The 18,215-nt window shown below is 42.4% G+C and overlaps 1 long non-coding RNA gene across 1 annotated transcript; it reads right to left on the reverse strand.

Moving 5' to 3' along the window:
- Positions 1 to 4,706: 4,706 nt before the first annotated feature.
- LOC139626402 (uncharacterized) lies at positions 4,707 to 10,839 on the reverse strand. The gene is made up of 3 exons (XR_011692247.1): positions 10,325 to 10,839; positions 9,030 to 9,156; positions 4,707 to 8,377 (listed from the first exon to the last, which is right to left on the reverse strand). It is a non-coding gene; the product is annotated as an uncharacterized lncRNA (long non-coding RNA).
- Positions 10,840 to 18,215: the final 7,376 nt, after the last annotated feature.

Consider the following 18,215-nt stretch of genomic DNA (forward strand, 5'->3'; position numbering starts at 1 on the left):
GCCTTGCCTGTGTCGTGCACAGGAGACGACAACAGCACATTTCAACAAAGGAAACCATGTGAATGCAAAAGTTTGAGTGTAAAAACAGCATATTAAAGGAAGAGTTTGGCAATTAGGGACATTGTGTATTTGCTTTCTTGCCAATGGCTGGATGAGGAGATCAATACTCACTATTTGTTTGCTTAATTTGATGCCTGATCCAGCATTAGCTTAGATTAGCAGAACAACTGATAGCAGAAGGAAACAGCTAGCCTCTTTCTCAAAGGAAACAAAATGCTTCCCAACACCTCTGTAGCTCACTAATTAACACATTATATCTTGTTTGTTTAATCCTACAGAAAACCAAGCATGAAAACAAGTTTTACAAGGGTCTCTTGAAGTTGCCAAGCCAGCAACAGAGACCTAGCACAGTACAGGAGCTGTTCAGCTCGAACTTGAGGAGTGCACCTGGTAGTTGGGTCAGATCGAGGTGAGCTCGTGTCAGCACCACAAATGAACTGCTCCAGAGTTTGTTTGGGACCAGACCAAGACCACCTCCCCTAAAGGGTCTTGGTGCGGTTGTTTTGGTCCTGACCTGAGTGCAATTACTGTGTTCACACCTGCCCAAACAAATTGCACCAAAGGAGGAAAATGAACCAGTCCTAAAAAAGTGCAGCTGTGAAAACCCCTAACTCTCAGAAATCTCAAAATGTTGAACTATTACCTTGAGCCATGAAACCTTTGACGGTATAAAACATAACCTTCAAAATGTGTTCATTTGGATCCTGTCTGGACTATTAAGAGCTTTTGCCTTTACACTGAGGTTGACTCAGCATGTTAAACACAGGACAAGACAGAGTGCAGCCCCTCTTAAACAGAGACCCTGCTATATTGCCATTGTGCCACCTTTGCCAGTTTACAAACCAAACCAAGCCAACATACTGTGTGATTTTAGATCGCATGCCGGTGCTCCAGAATTGTCTGCGTTTGTCCGGCCATGTCGGCCTTTTGCACAGACTTTGTTCTGGCTCTGCACTTTAGCTCCCAGTTTATCATCAGAACAACAATGCCCCCCATTTCATGTTCGTACAGTTTAACTAGAACCACAAGGTGGGATAAAGGCGCAACATTACCACCTTGAACAGGCTGTGGAAAAGGGACTTGTGCGTTATGTGTCCGTACATGAACTGTACTAATGTGACCATAGAAAACACAGATCTATGGGACTTTCTAAAAGCTGGAGGACTCACAAATACTGTACGTCTGCCAGTTTAAAGCCCAAAGTGCTTATGACAGTGATCAGTAATACTGTAATCATGAAACTAAATAAATGTTGGGTTTTAAAAACAGGCTGTACATGAGATTTGGTTAAAAAAAGAGTGTTGTGGACTGGAAATGAGCGTTTGATGTTAACAGGGTTTGTAATCCTGTTCTGTTGATCTTCAAATATATCTCCTGCTTCTTTTAAGAAGTCTATTCCACCCAATAATTTAGTGTCCATGTGGTCCTCGACTACAAAAAAAAAAAAAAAAAAAAAAGCAGCGAACCACTCGAACACATGGTTCACACAAAGTGGAAGTGTATCAGACACTCTGCATGAGGTCTGATTCGCACAATACCAGTCAGACAGACAAAACAAACTGTCAGCATGTGTGTGTGTGTGTCATGTTCACGTCTGTATGTGTGTCTAATAGTTTGTCTCAAACTGCCGTAGCAGAACGTGCACCCTTGTATAAGTGTGTGTGAGTGTGTTTGTGTGTGGATGTGTGTGTGTTGGTGCTGGTGTGAGCAGACCATGCCAGAGGGGTCAACCTGGCCCAGCTGCCTGGAGCTGATGGAGTGAGCCACACACATGCTGAACTGTGACCTTAAGAGAGACGAGAGGAGAGAAAAGGAGGGAGTGAGGGAAGGAAGAAGGAGGAGGAAAAAGGAAAAGGAGCAGTGCGCTGGCTTTCCTCTGGTAAAGGTCAGTTCGATCTTAAGCTGCTGCAGACACTGATACTCATTAAACTGCCCTGACAGTTTCAGACTGAACTGTATCACATAGAAGGTCAACTGTTTTTAATTTTGACAGAATGTCCGTGTTTTAAAAGTAGGAGGTCACCATGCACCCAAGCAGTTCATCATTACTGCAAACACTAACTGCGTCCCGCTTCAGGGGTCACATCAATCAGGGGCCGCGGTGGCCCTTTGTGGCCTTCGTAGATCGCTACGGCCGAACCAACTTGAGACGGTTTGGGCTACAGAGGTTTTTAGCTTTGTGTCACCAGTTGTGCCCGCCCTTACTGTTGCGTCTCAAAGTGCAGCTTCTGTCACCTAGCAACCTTGACAACACGTAACTTTTTTTCACAACAACTTGACATTTTAAAGCTCTTGGTTTTAACGGTTGTAAAACCAAGTTAAGAGTGTAATCCTCTGTTGGTGTTGTTTGCTGCCATATTGTTTTCATTACCAGCACGCAATGAATCTCGGGATAGGGCCGTATTTCTCTGCCACATTTGAAGGAGCCTTTCGAAATGCGACAGTCGAGTTGAACATCATTGAAGCTGTGTCCCAGTTGAAGAATTGGGACGCAGCGATGTCCTGCTACGATGTTGACAGCTCAGAGAAAGACTTCAGGAAAACATATAGGTGAGAACACGGGGGAAAAAGCACAAACGTATTGTTGGTTTTGAACCAAGAAAAAAAACAAAAAAAATCAGTGCTTGTTTTGTTTTTTCAAAAGCTGATTGTATTATTGATTTTTATATCTGATTTCTGATTGAATATTTAAAAAAAACAACAACAAAAAAAAACAACGAAAGACCGCTGAAAGTAGCCGCTCCTATCCACTGTACATATGGAGTATTTCTGCTCTTTGGCACCATGTAACACCTCTCGAGAGTTTCAAACCCAGTTTTGACGCTATTTATGGTCAACATTATTTTTTTTTTAGCAGTAACCATTCAATACTTTTAATTCCTGTCATTACCCTATATACATTTATTTATTTATTTTTTTTATTTTCCTCCGTTCAAGTACAGCATCCACATTACCTTCACACGCACAAAGGGATTCACAGGAAACAGGGGCTGTGTTTCTACTCCAGTGTTCTTGTTTGTAATTTCATCTCATTGACATCAGCCTGACTGTTTACTGTTCACTCTCCTGCAGTCAGACCGGAGATGTATTAAGTTACCTGTATGAAACAGCCCTTACTGTTGCCACCACCAACCACAGGTGCTTCATTATCACTTTAATATCAAATGCTGCAAAACTAACACCAAGACTGACAAAGAGTGACACTGAGGTCTTTATTGTTGCCTCTGGTTGTACTCTTCCACATTAGTACAAGTAAGACTGTCCTACACAGAAAGTAATTGGGCTTGAATCTCTTTGCTGTCTATGCAGAGTGTATAGAGGCTGTAAGTATATACAGTCTATTTTTACATGAAGAGGACTGCGGTGTTCCAGCTCCTAAAGCCCATAAAGGCCTCACACAGAGAAGGGCACCATCTCACGCACACACATAGACACACACTGTCTCACCACCCACTGCTTGGTGTTTGTTTAATATGGCATTTCAGTATGAGAACAGTATATCCTGCTCCCATCTTTATAAGGGCACAGCTAATGCAATACTGAGGCACCCCTTCTATTTGCAATTACACTCAAACTTCTCACACACACACACACACACACACACACACACACACACTCACACTCGTTAGTGCCGTGCCAACGGCTGCTGCCTCTTGGCACAGACCAGAGTTAACGTTGCCCTAACTGAGAAATAGCATCTGCTTCATCTCTCTTTTCACCCAACCGCTCGGCTCCTCTGAATTTGCAAACACCCTCTTTCTCTTGTCCAAAAGTGCACACATGCTGACACAGACACTCCCTCACATGTGAGTGCACACAACCGTTTTACACACACACAAACACACACACTCGTTATTGAGGCTGGCACCACTGCTGGAATCTTGTCTGTCTGTCTGTGATGGTGAGAAGCGCACAGAGAAGCGATGAAAGAGCAGATTTAGACTTTTGTGTTCTTGGCATAAGTAAGCCAACTCTTCGAGAGACAAATCCCTGCTTACCGTTGGCCCAGAGCTGTCACTGTGGAGGTAATAAATACTGGGGAACTGGGGAGGGAGTGGTTCTGCCTATATCATCTGCCTGAAACACTTGAATATCTAGTTCACATGGCCAGCGTGTCTCTGCGGGACGCCACGGGTCATTTTTCAATAACCCTGTGCTGCTGCTAAATTCAACTCATAAACAAATTGTGTGAAACACTGATATTCTTCACAGACATTAAGATGTGACCGTTGGCAGCAGATATGTACTATATTTGGTTGACTCAGTCATTTAAAAGTGGGGAGACAGAACTTACAGTTTGCACTTATTTGGTTGTAGTTTTGGATCAGATCACTTACAGGCAGCTTTGCCTCATCTTTAGCATGAAGCTACTTTTGCTCTGTCCAGATTTAAGCGAAACGCCAAATCACAAAAAAATAGAAGAACGGCAGGAAGACGGTAGAGATCTGACATGTGCAGTCTGCAACAGCAGAGCGGAATCAGAGAGCAGGCTTTCATGAGCTCATAGAAAACAGGAAGTAAACAACACCGCAATGTGCATCTGGCTCTGAAAGATAGAAATCTGGAGTGCTGACAATTTGCTTATTAATAAATAAATAAATAATAATAAAATAATAATCATGATAATAATAACAAAAAACTTTACATGTACTTTTCCTGTAGATTGTAGAAAATATGTAAAACCTAATTTTAACATATTAGACACATATGGCAACAGTGGCTCTGATTTATTTGTCAAGTTAGGCAAAGAAAGTGAGCGAGTGCTGGAACAATATTAGCCGGGAGTCAAACCAAACATTTTCTCCGTGGTCCATTCTCCCATTGCTTCCTATGCAGTGAACACAGTCTGCTCACACCGAAAAAAAAAAAAACACAGCCAAACACAGCACATTCAGACAGAGACACACAGGGACAGCGAGCTGAATAAAGTAACAGCAGCTTTGAGGAAGAGAGAGTGAATGGAGGAGAAACTTCAACTCTGAGAGGAGCCAGACAGAAAGCAAATGTCCACTCAAGCATAAACAAAAAGAGAAGAATGGCTCTGCTTTTGCATATGGAAGTGAAAAGCTGTTACTCTCAAACACTGAGGAACAAGAAAATACTGTATATAGAGCTGACGGCCCTGCTGTTCCTTCTTCCTGAGCTTACTGGCTTTGACAAGAAATCAAGATACGGGGGGTAACCCAGAGAGAAGCAGTGTGGAAAGGGGAGATAACGCTGTTGGGTCTTTGGTTTCTACCGAGGGCCTCGGTCATGCCTGAAGGACCTCAGGTCATATTAGGACTCATCTGTTAACACCTGGGAAAAGATGTAAACTGGAAATTGCAACCCTAAAAAAAAAGAAAACACAGATTTCTGTTGAAGCCCACAAGGGAAACTGCAAAGACATTTCTGAGCAGGACACACATTCAGCTGAGCTTAACTGCTGTAACAATCATATGAAAAGGCCTCATTGTGCATGAGCAGTTTCCAAAACTGTACAAAATGCCAAAACTGAAAAGGGCATCCCAACAGATTAGCAATTATGATGCCGTGCTTAGTTTCTCTGACAAATCATAAACAATCCGAGCTTACGGCTGACTGCTCTAATGCTGTGGCACGCTATGCTACGCTAAGGTCCCCTAAACACGGACAAGGCGATTACTGCTCTCTGAGGGTTTGCAGGAGGACAAACGCCTTCACAATAGGACACGTCACACGACTAAGCAGAGCTAAGCCACATGGCATTTCTAGGATATTTCAAGTCAAATTTGATACAAATTCTTTCTGGCAAACGTGTTAAATCTATTTTTACTAGCACTGAAGGACTGATCTTTGTTTACGTCACACTGAATAATCCCCTTGATTTTTTTGGGTGGTGGGGGGGGGTTCTTTTCTTGTGGCCAAACCTCTCTAGCCAAAAATGTTGTCTTTAAAATCTCACATTTATACAGAACATGCTGGAAAAAGTGCTGTACATCTTCCAATTTCTCCAACACTACGGCCACATCAATCCAGAGATATTTATTTTACAAGGTTGCTTGTTTTTTATGGATCTGAACACAGTGTAATTGCCTTGGGCACAAACTTTTTCATTTCTAATGTGAAATATACAGCCATGATATTATATTACCAGAAAGCTTTGCCTACTACAGGATTAGCTTTGGAAAAACTCAGAACATAAGCCTGAGATATTTGAGTTCAGTGCTAAACATTTCAAAATGAGATGAATATCCCTAAATGAGAAGCGCTCTTGTACTAAAGTTCTGAGACACAAAAAATGAATCTAAAGTGGAAACTTGCTCTGCAGTTACAACTCTTGTGTTAATCTGAGGCCATGTTCAGCTCTGTGCTGTTAAGCCTTTCAGCCCAGATCGTGGTTCAAACAAAAATACTGGAGATTTTAGTGAAGTGCCGCCATACATCACAATAAGGATCATGTTCGTGGTGCTCTGATTTACTCCTAAAACCTGTATTTGTTTATAATAATCCATCCATGTGATGTATTCAGGCCGCTAAACCGTTCACTTCGGTGTCTTTTGGGCTAAGTGGGGTAATTTGTTTTGTTTTAATAAAGCATGTGTTTTTCTTGGGTCAGATTGTCAAGGAGCAAATTGCTTTCTAATCACATCACACATGGAAAGTCCAGATGATGGCGGACAGAGCGCAGCGCTGCGTCACAGCTGACCCAGTGTGCAGCGTGAGCCCCCGCTCCAGAGCTCACACAACCCCACATGCAAGTATTAACACAGCTCTGTTTTCATTGCAAAGCAAAACATGTCACTTCATTTGCCCCAGTTTAGCCCCTAATCACAGTGACGGGCAGGAGAGAGGGAGGCTCTGTGATGGCAAGCAGCTTGAAATTAACGGTGAGGCAACAAATGAACGCTCCACACTCTTGTATTTCTTTGGTCTGGAATCACAAACCAACTGGTTTACATCCAACACACACACAGATAGAAGCAGACGTTATTCATCAAGTATTATGAGGAACTCAGAATAAATTTCCGTGCAATTGTACCACACAGTAGAGTAGAAGGTTGCTAAAATAAAGACAGGGAATAACATAAAAAGAGAACACATTGTGCCCATTCTGCTGAACAATGCTCCACAAACGTGCATTCACATAGCAGCACAAACAGTAAAAGCAGTCTTCAGGAAAGAGGCAGGCAGCAGAAGGGGGCCTGTGTGGCCATTCAAACAAGCAGTGTGTGGCTGTGGGCCTAGAACAGCCAGCAGTACATTTCCATAACAGGAAAGGTCAGTGTTGTGGCTCCAGGGGCTTTAGAGACGCTAATACAATCCATTCTGGGAGCTCGCTGCTCTGCTGCTCTACCTGTTGACTGGACTCCATTTACTGCTGTGGTCTAATATTACACACTGTGTTGTATATCATCACTGTAAGCTGGACTTTTATTATATATAGTGCAAATTATTCTTTAGGGATTTTGTTGTCTAATGATTACATTCTAAAGTTGTCGTATCTTCAAAATGAAATATAACTACACAAAGACTATTCACTTAAGAGCTGTACTTGAGTACGGTTATGACTTACTCACACTTTTTTTTTTACTTGCATGTTTTTCTTTTAACTTTACTACACCTTTAGTTGCTAGTTACTAGGACACACATTTATATGTCGAAGCAGCAACCACTGAACCACTTCAATCACATACATTAAAATGTTGCTTACACATTATGATCTAATAATACATCATAATAATAAAACTCTCACTTTACTTTTTTTCACTTTTATGATACTTCTGTGTATATATATATATTTACTGAAGTAGTTTTTTCAAACTTAATATGGTATATTAATATCGTGCTATAACTACTGTTAGTATCAAGAGTAGTAAAGGACCTTGATTTTTTTGGGAGATGAGACACTGCTAACACAACAACACACACAGGCCTAGTATCTATTTTCACACTTCACTACAGAACTATATGACAGTCATATAAAACAGTTTCATTTGCAGCCAGTTTAACAAACTCAGCCCAAACCATCTCTTTTCCCCACGACCTGTGAAAATGAATATCGTCTTTAGTTTTGTAAGTAAAGAAAGAAAAGTATTCAGTTTTGTGAGTAAACTTCTCCAAGAAAATCAAACAGACACATGTACATGTAGTATGTACGTGTGTGTGTGTGTGTGTGTGTGTGTAGCCGTACTCGGCTGTGTGCTCTGACGTACAGTGTTTGAAGTTGTGTTCCATACAAAACAACAGTAGAGGAAGTTGAAACAGCTTCTGGTCTTTCTCTTGGACCAGGCCTCGGGGCCTCAGGGGGCCCATAGGAATAAAACTCTCCTTAGCGCAGCCTCATATACCTCAACACCTGCATCACACAAAAGCCCTCTGTGAGCGAAACAGTCAGTCAAAAGTCACAAACGCTCATGTTCGACAAGGAAACAGGGCATGTTGGGAAACAGAACGTCTTTGGTAATAAGAAAAAACAGATTTGATTTTTCAGATTACAATAAAATCCATTGACTGGTTTATAATTCAAGTATATGATGACTTTTACTTTTATACATGCAACACTGATTAAAATTTTCATGTTCTTTTCTTTCTTAGTGTTCTTAGAAAATAACCTTGATCCTTGATGATACCTCGAGACAACTATAAAATTAATATTATTGTATTTTCTTTTAATTATTATTATTGTTAGAGCTTTACAGGGATAGATAAAATCTATTCAAAATATTTACATCATGACCCCTTCACCACTCCTCTTTACCTGATCCACAGTATTTTCCCATGGGGCTACAGCGCTCTCAGGACTGAGATTGAAACAATATTGACATTGGAGTGCCTGAAAAGACGCAACGTGGCTAATAGATATAATTATCTGACACAATTATCTCCGATAATTACAACAGAAAATAACCCTCTTTCTCAGCGCATATTTGTTGTTGCGTCTGAGCAGATCCTCCCTGGAAAGATGGGCAGTGCCACCACTCCCCCCACTGAACCCAGCCAGGCCTCACCTTCTGTGGGTGTAGGAGAGTCAGATTGCAGCCTGTCAGGACCAGGTAAGGCTGAGGACTGAGGTGAATTCCCCCTTTGGCATGAGCATCTGTCGACTCTGCTCTTTGGAAGCTGTGGAGCCTTCACCTTGTCAGAGGCCGAAAGCAGACGTAAGAAACCCAAAAACAAAAAGCAGTGGGTAAACATAAACATAATCCGCTGCACAGCCAGATTTTAATAACATTTAGTTGGACCTCATTAATTTAAGAAATCGTTATGACAGTGCTGGAGTCCGGGGAGTAATTTCTCTGTCTGGTCCAGCAGACCCAAGTCCATTTACCTAATTAAAAAAACAAACCAGCGGTCTCTGTGGCTCTCATGTTTACTGCTGTGTGATGGAGGGGATAAAATACAGGCAGCAGTAGAAATGCAAATAGAAGCAGAGTGACATAGAGAAGCTGGAGGAAAAGATGCAGAGGACAAAGAAAGGAGAAATGAATTGATGATAGAGGAGGCAGCTATTGATGAGTTTCATTTATTCACGTGTCATTTTATATTTGGTGTTAAATGAATAGTTTGAGAAACACAGAGGTTAAACTGGTGGCCATGAAAAAGTCCAAAAATAGTCCAGCACAACTCCCTAGAAAATAAAGAACTGCCATGTTTCTCCTTGTTTTCAGTCATCATGCTAAGCTAAGCTAACAGACTACTAGCTCCTGCTTCATTTAAGATGAAGACATGAGAGTTTTTTCGTTCTCTTCATCTAATTCTCAGCAAGACAGCAAATAAGTGCATTTCTCAAAATGAAACTACTCCTCTAATGTGTTTAAAATTACTTTCTTATCTGTGCAAATTGAAACTTCTGAATGCATGTGATTGCGAGTTTTTGTTTTAATCAAAGGTCATCTAATGTGTATGTTAGTGTGTCACTGTGCCATTACTTGAATTTCTTTTTTTTATTGAATTCATACGAAACTGGATCAAACTAAGGATAAAACAAAACAGCCACTGTCTGGAAAGGTTGACATAAAGGGACCGTGATGAGGAAGGAGAGCAGGAGGAGGAGGAGAAAAGCAACTACTTCCACAAGAAGTGGACTGAAAAGAGAAGAGAGCTCAGGGGAGGAGAGTGATGAGAGAGAGAGAAGGTGAAGGAGGAAAATGAGACCAGACTGTGCGATGAGGTGGAGGCAGAGGGAGGGGGGTTGGAGAGATGATGCAGCAATAAGAAAAGCAGTAGATAAAAGCAGCAGGGGAGATGATCTGAGCGTGTCTTTATTCCAGTAAGAGGCCCACAGCATCGCCTGATGACTCACCTGTCGTAACACTGCATCACCCACAGTATGAGATCATCAGGTTAATCTCACCCCCAACAGATACATCAGCACAGGCAGACCGACAGAAAGACAGGCTGAAAACAACCGGTACACACACACAGGGAAAAAAAAAAACATTATCGTTTTAACATGCTTCTTCACTTGAGCAACATCGACCCATCGCTTTAATATCATCCTTGCTAAACATCAGCTGCCTTGAGCTTCAAGTAAAAGATCAATAATTGATGAATGATGGCTAATAACAGCTTCTACTGATTCACTTTAATGTGCTGACATCCATTATCATATAGGTGGATCAGAGGGAAGAGCTGAAAATCTTCATATGTGGCCTTGAGATAATTTGCTGCCAAACTTAATGCTATTTTCCAGCATTTTTATACAACATAAAACACGCATATATTCACACACACACACACCCATACACACATAAATCTCGCTGTACACTTCTTGGTGTGCTCACATGTCCTTGAGTCCTGGAGGGAATATTTAAGAGTCGTCACCTCACTGGCTCCTAAAACTTCACCTTAAAAGGGAGAGAGAGAGAGAGAGAGAGAGGGGGGGGGGGACGGGCAAAGAATAGAAAGAAAAAGAAGACAGAATAATCAGCTTAATACTCTGCACTGGCACATGCTTAAAACCATGTTGGTCACAGCACGATCCTCAGGTCGTAGCATTAAAATGAACAGGGTCAGAAGTCTTAGAGGATTTATAACAGTCTTTTACCACAAACTGCATTCAAAGCAATAAACTGAATAATTCATTTGTCTAATCTAGGCTTCTGTTGATCTGCAGGAGTTAGAGCACGGCGCAGAGCACAGAGTACTTAAGCTGCGGCCCAAATGACACTTTAGTGCTGTGGGACGAGCATTGGGTTACATAGGAGAGGAGCAGCACTTCAGTTATGTTAGAGGGAGAGAGATGAAGTGAGATGGAGAAGGGGACGGAGATGGAGATGGAGATGGAGGGGAGCAGGTCTAAAACTGAAACACACTGCAGTTTAATAAAATGAATCACTGCCAGATGTCTGCCTGATTGATTATGGATGCAACAGAGCTGATCTGTTTTTTATTATAGTCATCATGGCCCACATTTGTTCACAGCAGGCCAGTGTTTTCAGAGGTCTGCATCGGTGGAGTTACTCTTCATTATTGATGCTCTGAAACAAGAGTGGGCGCTCTGAAACCAACACTGATTACGTGTATTTCAGTAAACCTCAAAGAATATTTACCTCACCTACACTTACCTAGAACCAGGGGATACTTTTTCATAATCCTCATTCTGAGAGTAACAGCAGCGACAGAGTTTCCTTTTAAAAACACATCAGATTTGCCCAGTCCTGTTACTGGAGCTACTGGCCTGAAAACACCGACCCACAAACCCAGAGCGCAACCCACCCGGAACTAAAGCAAACACAAGAGTCCCACCGGGGATGTATAAAGTAACGTGCAGACATCCTCCAGGGAACACGAGCCAACGTGCGCGCACGGAAAGTATTTAACGTCTTTTCATGCCGAGTGCATTTTTCATCCCACTCCACAAAGCCTGAAAGCGCTGCGCTCAGAGAAGGTCCATAAAGTCCATCAACGAACTGTGCAGTTATGGTTGCAATGTGTTTGTTTAGTCACACTCCCAGAATGCAAGGGGGGCTTTGAATGCTGCTGGACCAGCCTTGGCATGAAGTGTGTCAACTGGGTATGAGCAGGACTCGTGTAACTTCCCATAAGACAGAAATTAAGTTCACGGCCTTGTAACCTTCAAACCTCTATTACTAATGTCTTACTCACCGTTAAAATTCACATGAAACAGAGGGATAGTCAGAGATAAGGTCTGATACAAAAATATGTTGTGTCTGTAAACTGCTGCTGCACAATGTGTGAGTTGCATGTTACAGTGTTGTTCGTCTCTCTTGTACTTTCACACCTTAGCTTTATAAGCTATATAAATATAAACACAAAGATTTCAAAACTTATTATCGTCTCTATCAAAACCACAGTGCATATACAGCACCGCTTCACCATATGTTTCTAAACACTCACAGTCTCATCTTTTGCTCAATGCTGATTTCCCAATCTCACTATGAATCTACCATCTTTGGACTTTCAGGGGGTTTTTATTAAAATGTAAGAATAAGAACAACAATAGACCGGCAGAGTAAAAAGTGTTCGACCACAAAACACCACAAACACACTTGAAACTTGACTGATCGAACTCTCTTGATCCCACACCCACACACAGCCACTGGATGGTTAGTCACTGACCACAGTGGCCTCAGCCTCAAGAGTAATATATATCCTCCAAGAGGAACTAGTGTCATCAGTTAAAACAATAAGCTTTAGCTCAGAGCTCATCTCATGAGATTTTGAATTAATTAGAAATCATTTTTCTAGGAAAGACATCTGATCGAATCCCCCTGACTTTCTGAACTGTATGTAAATGATCTTCTGGCTGTTTTGAAATTGTGCATTTGTGTGTTACTGAGTGGGCGTGAAGCAGCTGGGCCAAAAGTCCAGCAGTGGCAGAAGAAGAAGGAGAAGGAGAGGTAGAATTACCCTAGTTTAGCTGTGATCACACAAACTCAACACTCACTGCACCACTGACTTTAAACACACAGCTTTGTTTCACCAAAAGCCTCGTTTCATCTCTGCTGCCAACACTTCAACACAGACACACACCTGAAGGACATCGAACTCGAGGACTGTCATGGTTGTCTGGATGTGTTTTAAATAACATGGTGATTTTTTTTTTTATTTTTTTTTTTAATTTAATGTCAAACTTTAATTTTTGAATGTAAAAGTTAAACACCTGTGATGTATTAGTGTCACACATATTCCTGCTGCTATAATCTGTATCAAGGACAAGGACAGGAGGCAAGGTTTCACACACACACACACAAACACACATAACTTCTGGGAATCATTCTCAGGCAGCATGGGTGCATTTCCAGTAGGTCAGGTGACCAGCTCTGCTCAGGGATCTCCCGATGGTCATGTGATGTGGTGTCTGCTCACCCACTCTCTCGCTTTCTCCTCCCTTTTTCTTTCAGTTCTGACAGTACCCCTTCTTTCCTCGCTGACACCCTACTGATTTAACACTCCTCCGCATCCCGCTGACTTGTCAATGAATTTCCCTTCAGCTCCTCATGTCTAATGGACTAACCCCCCCCACCCCCCCCCCCCCCCCCCCCCCCCCCGCTCTTCACCCCTCTACCACCTCCTCCTCCTCCTCTACGGCGACTTAATCCACTGTCTGTCCCCGCTGGCACTGTGAATTATTCAGTGGAGCACTGCTGCTCGCCACAAAGAGCCATCTCTGAGACACCGAGACAGAAAGAGGGCAAAATCGCACATGGACAGCGTGGTGGCAGAGTGGGAGTGAGGTGGTGGGAGGGTGACAGAGTGATGGCAGCAGATGTCTGGGTGAGAGCTTCCCAGGAAACCCCACACTCATCTTCCTCGTCCTCCTCATCCTCCACTCTGGCAGCCCTAATCACATAACGCGGGTTTATAACTAGCTGTCACGGCAGGTCAACTGGAAATAGACGGCATTCTTGACGGCGAGCTTGACCTGATACAGACACCAGCAGGCAGCTTGCTGCGGAGGGGATTGTGTGTCCCGAGCAGCCATCATGACGAAGCAAATCTGCCCACAGCCTCACGCCGAACTGAATGTCTGCCTGAAGTGGAAATAACAGTCAAACACCACTAAGTTGTTATTATCTGGACAGGACCAGGGAATAGTTCGACATTGTGGGAAACAGGCTTATTCGCTTTCTTATGGAGAGAGTTAAACGATAGGTATATGGTGAATATGAAGCTACAGCTGCGAGAGGGTTAGCTTAGCTTAGCATAAAGACTGGAAACAGTTAGCCTGGCTCTGCCCAAAGTCAACAAAATCTACCTACCATCGCCTCTAAAGCTCACTACTCACCAACCGTTTGTTTAATCTGCACAAAACTTAAGTGTGAAAACAACAATTTGCCATTTACCAATTTGATATACTTGACAAAAGCAAGTAAGCGAATTTCCCAAACTGTTCCCAGAATTTCCTTGGTATCCTAAAGCTTGTCTTTATCTGCTATACCTACCTCTGATGACGAAATCGAGTCTTTTAGTAAACACACTATCCATTATCAACTGAACACAACTCTTTAATGCTTGAGTAAATGTGTACTGATCAAAATCACTGAATCATCCTCTGGGCGAGGTCGTTTCAGCTTGTTCCGTGGGCACGACATGACTTATCATGAGATGCCAAATGGAGTGAAACTGACATTCGGTTTAGAGTCAGTAGATATTCAAATTCAACAAGCCCTAAGGCTTACAGTAATTATCTAATTAAATCAAAACTAAATAGAATAGAGATACAGTAGGAAAAGTTTTTAAGAGTTTAGTTTAAACCCTGCAGGGCTCAACAAAGAGAGTTCTGGGAGGTCTCAGTTATTTAGAGTTTAAGCATCTTCTCATCATCTTCAATTTGATGAAGTTTTAATTCCTGAAGAAGAAAATGTGCCAGTAGAGTGCTTGTGTGTCAGTCGGTACTCTGTGTTTGAGGGAAAACCCTAGCAGTGGGTGCCATGCAAATGTTGAGGGGAAAGGGTGGAAGAAAGCCCCTCCTTGCCAGTGAGGTGCTTCACTAAACACTGAGGGGAACCAGAGCAGATCGGCTCTGCTGTGGGAGGTGATGCAATGTCAGGAACTAGAGGCTGAGGAACTCCTGACCTTTCCTTTCCTCTGCACTTTCTGTCTCTGTGCATCACACAATGTCATTGTGAGATGTGGTGGTGGTGGTGGGGGGGGGGGGGGGGGGGGGGCTGGCAGAATGTAAACTGAATAAACAGTGAGAAAAAAATGCTTTCAGGAACCGTAGTGTGCATTACAGTATGGATCTGATTGTCGGTGTCTGTGAGACAGAGTGAAAGAGAAATTAAAACAGAAAGGGAGGAGGGAAGGGGGAGAAAGAAAAAGGAAAGGAAAAGAAAGAAGATGGTCGATGAGACTAATTAGATAAAAGCAAAGTGGAAGTTGAAAATAGCGAAGTAAACCTGACTGAGGGACATACTGTATACATATCAGAAGGAAAAGCAAAGAGTGCTCATTTCTCATGATAACTGACTGCATATGGTAAAGCCATATACCGCTGCAGTGTGATATAAGTGGATGAGGTGTTTTTGGGCAGATAGAGTGTATGGTAATACCCCAGACTGGGGCTATTTCTGTACTGTCTGTAAGCCTGTGTGTGAATACATGTGTGTATTGCAGCCCCTGAGGGTGTTTGTGTGTGTGTGTGTGTGTGTGTGTGTGTGTGTGTGTGTGTGATTTGGACCATGCAGAGTCAGTCAGTCTGCCGTGGGGCTATGGGGGATTCCTGTTTAGTCCTTCAGTGAGTCTGGGGCCTCACTGCAGAGAATGGGCAGGGCTGCTGAGTGGGTTGGTGGCGGGGGAGTCGGGGACTATCAGCTGGCCTCGATGATGTGTCCAATTCCTGCTGTTTATAGTTCATGTCTCCTCACTCCACATCTTCTCTCCTCTCTCCTTCAGCCTCCCTTGTTAATAAAAACACATAAACCACACCTTGACGACAGCTCCGCCAAATATGTGCCCGCTTCACGCCCTGTTTTGATTTTGTTTTACCACTGTCATACATGTCTTTTTGGTCAAGTCTTGTCTTATAAAAAAATTAAAAAAAACACAATTATAAAATAAAACCATATCAGTGACAGTTGTGACAGTGTTTTTGTGATGTATCTCATCCACATACAATACTTGTATTCAATCATCCTCCAGACTTGTCTATTTCAAACAGCCCCCTACTCACATTAAGCAAATTTAGCAACTTAGCAGCATTATACTTCAACACAGGTATGGTATAAAGTCATGGAAATGGGCGTAAGGGTGTGTTTGTTCAAAATAAATATACTTTGCATATCTGTGCTGATATTACCAAAATTCAAACTAATTCATCAATTATCAAACCCCTACAAGCACCACAGAAAACCACTGATAATCAGTCAGTCGACTGCTATACATAAACAATACTCATTTATTTGTCTGTATATTAAGCGACAACTTAAGTATTCCAAGAATAAATCAAAGAAAAAAGGTATGTTTGATTTTCATTTTTGCATTGCTCTGTATTAGACGATTTGATTTGATTTGATTCAACTGGGATTAGGATTTTATATTTTTAATTTATTAATAAAAATGTGACTAAAGTAAAGTAAATTAAGTTTCAAACACCAATCAGAAAAGCTGTATGGCTGCATATCCCTGTATATAATAAAACAGCACATTCCTTCAGTAGCCGTTTTGCTTTTCAGTCAGGAGGAGTTGGGCCCAGTGTGCTTTTTGAATTAGTGTTAAATGCTAACGTTAGCATTTCTTGAGTTGACTGGTGCTCTCTTTAACTTCGCTGTCAGTGCACATGTCACTCTCTTAATTTAGTAGCAGAATCTGTTGTGCCAACAGTATATTTTCGGATGCTGCTGTGCATTTAAAAAAAGACTCCTGATGCAGTTTAAAGGTTTTCAGTAAGCGTTGTGCGCGGGCATCACATGTGTCAATTTCATGCGAAATTTAGGTCAAATCTGTGGTTCTATATGAATATACCTGAATCTCTGAGTCTTGTATCAGTTTTCTGATGTGTAACAAGTAACCTTTACACCCCAAGCTCTGAATCAACCTGTGCATCAATAATAGATCATTTTCAGTAACTGGATTTCTTCTTATATGCTTCCCCTAAAAAAGATTCAATCATCTGAGCCACTCTAAAAGGGTGCACAGACTGTCCTCTGCAGCTCTAATGATGTATTAAACAGACTCCTATCTTACCCATTGTAACTTCTGCTATTCCTCAGCCACATCCTTTACCCTGTACTTTGTTCCTGCACACAAACATCTGTTTTTTAAATCTGTGTCTGCTCTTTATCTCCTGTGCAGATGCTCTGACCTCCACAAACACACTCTAACCCTTCCTACATCGATCTCTGCCGTCCTCTGTCTGAATGCTGAAATCTCAGATACGCATGTTGTGCGTCTGCAGTCCTCAGGACCCCAAGGGAGCACAGAGAGGTCAGAGGTGAGGCAGCTACTTCTGCTCTTCACAACCTGACACTCCAGTAACATGACAGCTGAGACCAGGATGTGTGTTTGTGCAGGCATGTACATGTGTGTTCACGTGCGCCATTTGACACTCTGAACAAATAAACCGCAATATGTTCTGTGGTGAAATTGTTTATTTTAATGGAGGTTGACTGGTCTGCGAGTATATGTGTGAATTGTGTGCATGTGTTGATGTGTGTTTCTGTATGTGTGTGAAGTGATACTGGGAACAGAAAGAGCAGATAAACACACTGTTAAATAAGTGACAATTTGACAGGAGTGGGGGTGGGTGGGTGGGGTCTTTTCTCTGCGGAGATGGCAACTTCTTTACATCCTCCTTCACGCAATGTGTGCAGGCGTGTTTCTGTCAGTCTGTCAGTCTGACACACGTATACACACAGACAGCAACACACACACACACACACACACACACACAAAGGAACCCTGCTGTCAATCAGAGTTCAGTAAGAGGCAGGAAACAGACAAGCTATTCTCTCCCTTGGCACAAGTCCCTAAACTGTGGCCTGGCTGCTGCAGAGAGAGCACTGTGTCACACGCTACAGATACAGGCTACCCTCTGTCACACACAAATAACCCCCCCCCCCCCCCCCCCCCCCTTCTCCATGTGTGTGTCTCTCCCTCTTTCTCTTTCTGCCACAAATCCAGTGTACACTTCTGCACGCACACATGTGTAACACTCATTCATAAGCATTGCACAGAAATAAGCCAGAAAAACCATTTCTGAGCTGAACAGAGCAGGCGACCCTCAGAGG

This window comes from Trachinotus anak, unplaced genomic scaffold (assembly GCF_046630095.1).
Source record: "Trachinotus anak isolate AG129_WGS33_773 ecotype Australia unplaced genomic scaffold, CSIRO_AGI_Tana_v1 ptg000010l, whole genome shotgun sequence".
In the NCBI taxonomy this organism is placed as follows: Eukaryota; Metazoa; Chordata; class Actinopteri; order Carangiformes; family Carangidae; genus Trachinotus; species Trachinotus anak.